Source organism: Bidens hawaiensis, unplaced genomic scaffold (genome assembly GCF_021521415.1).
Source record: "Bidens hawaiensis isolate Kalapana, Puna unplaced genomic scaffold, B.hawaiensis_p1.1 tig00001336_1, whole genome shotgun sequence".
Classification (NCBI taxonomy): domain Eukaryota; kingdom Viridiplantae; phylum Streptophyta; class Magnoliopsida; order Asterales; family Asteraceae; genus Bidens; species Bidens hawaiensis.
The window spans coordinates 3,969,609-3,973,706 of record NW_027491075.1 but is presented as its reverse complement, the minus strand read 5'-3'; positions in this window follow the sequence as shown (position 1 = coordinate 3,973,706).

The following is a 4,098-nucleotide window of genomic DNA, read 5'->3' as shown; positions in this document are numbered from 1 at the left end:
ACTTGTCAACGCACCAATCATGACTACACCCGATTGAACCCTTCCACTCGAAATAATGTGCAATGCAAGTGACATTGCAGTTGGAGCCGTACTCGGACAAAGCAAAGAAAAACACTTTCATCCAATTTACTATGCCAGTAAAACTCTTAACGATGCGCAAGAAAATTACACCACAACAGAAAAAGAGTTACTAGCAGTAGTCTTTGCCTTTGAAAAATTTAGATCCTGCCTAGTTCTTTCCAAAACCATAGTTTACACCGACCATGCCGCCATACGTTTCCTCTTCACCAAGAAAGATGCCAAACCCCGACTTATTCGATGGATTCTACTACTCCAAGAATTTGACATTGAAGTTAAGGACAAGAAAGGAGCAGAGAATGTAGCCGCAGACCATCTCTCATGCTTAGAATGCCCGGATTCAGAAGAACATCACAAGTAAATTATCAATGATATTTTTCCACATGAAGTTCTCATGCATATCCAAGCAGTCATGCGGGAGAAGGATGAAAGTCCTTGGTTTGACGACTTCACAAACTATCTAGCTTGTAGAATCCTGAGAAAAAGGGCTAACTCATCAACAACGGAAGAAATTCTTTTCCGACCTTAGTTCTATTTCTGGGAAGATCCTTACTTGTTTAGGATATGTGCCAATCAGGTTGTTCGTAGGTGTGTAGCAGGAAAGGAAGCCTTAGATATTCTCAAACACTGCCATGAAGGCCTGTAACACCCCGGCTTTAGCGGAATACGCCCGGGTGTGACGTACAGATTGCTAAAAACACATGTGACACTATTAAGTGACAATAATATCATTAGTTCATTCAAATCCCAAGTACACAAGTTGTTCAATAAGACAAATATAAAGGAAAACAATAAAACACGTCTTCTTATTTATTCTTTAAATAACCTAACTTCTAGTGTCTTTCGCCATTTCATCTTCTAATGTAAGTACCTGTAGCATATATATAAAATAAAGTCAACTAATTGAATAGTTGGTGAGTTCACACAAGTTTGATACAAGTACATAAAAATCATACAATTTCATAAAACTTGGTGTAGTAATAGCGCAAGCAATGTCTTTTCCATTCGGTAACAACCAAATGTACTCGGATCGGGGGTCCCTGTTCCACTCATAACATCGTGGTCCTGAGTGCATAGGGGGGCGTATGATTATACTTATTGAGGAAACGATGAGCAAGTAATCTTTGAGCAAGTAAGCAAATAAACACACAAGTCCATGTAATGAATTGTAGTTTGTAATAATAAATAAACGAAATTGAATTGTTGATAGGATATATATGCTACCCCCAAAATATGTAAAAGCGTTAAAAAGGGGGTGTGAGAAACTCACCTTTGAGGTTGGATGATAACTTGAAATTAATAGGATAAACGCGTTATATGAAACCGAACGATCGAATCTCACAAGCTAAAATAACAAGAACACAAGAATTAATATATAATTTAATGGAAAAATATGTCGGTTTTATAGTTTATACGTTTTTATTTATAAGTATTTTGTTAAAAATTATTAAATGTATTAATATCTAAGTTAACGGGTTTTCATGAATTATTATTATAATATTAATTAATATTAGATTTGAATCATGTTTACAGAATTTATCGTTGTCGGTATGTTTTATTGTTTTTAGTCTTAACGTTTGTAGTTTTGAAATTATAAATTTACAACGACATTATATATATTATCTAAATAATTAATTAGTGAGTTTTAAACGAGTGGATTGAGTTTGTAAAAAGTTGGTTCTTGAACGAATTTCCTAACGGAAATTAAAACATCTTTTGTTTAACTATAAAAATAATTTTATTTATTTTTGTATTGTATGATTTATAAATATATATTTAATTTATTAAAATTAATAATTTTCAAAAATATAAAACGGGTTTGTTGTGACCCGGGTTCGAACCCGGGTCTCTACAACCATACAACACATACACAGCCACTGGACCAATTGAGCTTTTTGTTTAAAAGATGAAAAGAATTAATTTTAAACATAAACCCAACTTCATCTTCTTCATATAAACCCTAGATTTCGATTCTTCAAATCCATTACATGTTTAATAGATGTAGATTAGGGGTTTTGTTAGACAGATCAAACCAATGAAAACCCCCTATCAATTACCTCTCATGACACCGAAAAGTGGGTGAACGTCAAGTTGACCGAAACGGACTTGGACGAATTAATCAGTGGTATTAGAGTGTTTGTTGTTATAATTCTATGATTGCAACACATTTAGAAGGATGTTAGGATGCTATTTATAGTTGTAATTTGCCCGTTGGATGATTAATACGCGTTAATGAAATTTTATTATTATCCGGCGGTTAGGGTTTGAATCCGAACGTTGTAGTGTGTTAATACGCGTAATGAGACTTGATTAAGCTTTAAGACGATGGAGAAACGAGTTTATATCATTAAAATTGATTAAAAATGACGTTTGAGATGTTTTAATGGGTCGCCGGAATTTCTGCCGCTCGCCAGAATTTGGGGCTGCCGGAAAAACGTGAAGGGGATGAGGGACGGGCTGGGTAGGGTTATTTTTTAATATTTTATCATATTATAAATATAAAGTTTCACTTTAGCCCCCTTAACTTCTTAAATCCATATTAATTGTTTTTAAACTTATAAATCTTTAACTCTTTAACTTTATAATTATACATAATTGACTAAAAGTTGTTATATTTAATATTCTTAGAATATTTACGTTTTATATCCGTATAGATTCAAACTTTGATAGACTTTCATAGCTCGGAGATTCGTTAACTGAATTAAACAAATAGAAAATGAACGAATAATAACTATAAATCATCTTAATTAATATTAAATGATAAATGACAAACACAAATTTATTGAAACGACACAACGGGTCGGTTTAACGAATACAAATACAAATATGGATACGAATAAAAATTGACAAATGTCACAAGGCCCAACTGGTGGACACCACTGTACAGCCACCACAGTCAAAAAAGTGTTTGATGCGGGATTTTTCTGGCCTACCATATATAAAGACACACATGCTTTGATCCAAGCATGCGATGCTTGTCAAAGAACCGGAAACATCTCAGCCAATAATGAGATGGTTCAAAAGGGCATTCAAATTTGTGAAGTCTTTGATGTATAGGGAATAGATTTCATAGGCCCATGTCCTAACTCCTTTGGAAACAAGTACATCCTCGTAGCAGTCGACTACGTATCTAAATGGCTAGAAGCACAAGTTCTCCCCACTAACGATGCTCTAGTAGTTGTATGATTTCTGAAAAGGTTATTCTCACGATTCGGTACTCCAAAAGCCCTAATCAGCGATGGAGGTACTCACTTCTGCAATGCTTTAATGGACAAAGTCTTAGCAATATATGGAGTTCACCACCGACTGGCAACACCATATCACCCTCAGACCAGTGGGCAAGTAGAGGTCTCGAATCGAGAAATTAAAATGATTTTAGAAAGAACCATAGCGATGAATCGCAAGAATTGGGCAAAAAAATTAGATGACGCTTTGTGGGCCCTTAGGACAGCCTACAAAACCCCCATAGGAACAACACCCTCAAACTTGTTTATGGGAAAGCATGTCATCTACCAGTAGAACTAAAACACAAAGCTTACTTGGCTCTTAGAGCAGTGAACTCTGATTTAATGTCCTCCGGTAGAAACCAGGAAGATCAAATTCACGAGCTAGAAGAACTAAGAGCATTGGCATATGAAATTTCCTGGTCTTACAAAGAAGAGACTAAACGTTTACATGACGCCCATCTAAAAGGAAACAAAAAACTTCAAGTTAGCGATCGTGTACTGTTATATAACACACGTTTACGTCTTTTCCCAGGAAATTGAAATCTCGTTGGATAGGTCTTCACATACGATTGTTTCCATGATGACAACCTAAACGACATTCATGGAGACATATCATCCTTCGTAATCGGCTCGCTTATGTTCGGTTTATGAATTTTATGTTTAAAAGTCAACTTTTATTTTTACAAACTAATAATCAAGAACAAACAATTTTTTAACATACTACTTCATATTTTTTCAAATTATGTTACTCACAAACCCGACTCAATAACCGGGTTCGTGTCCGACCAAAAAA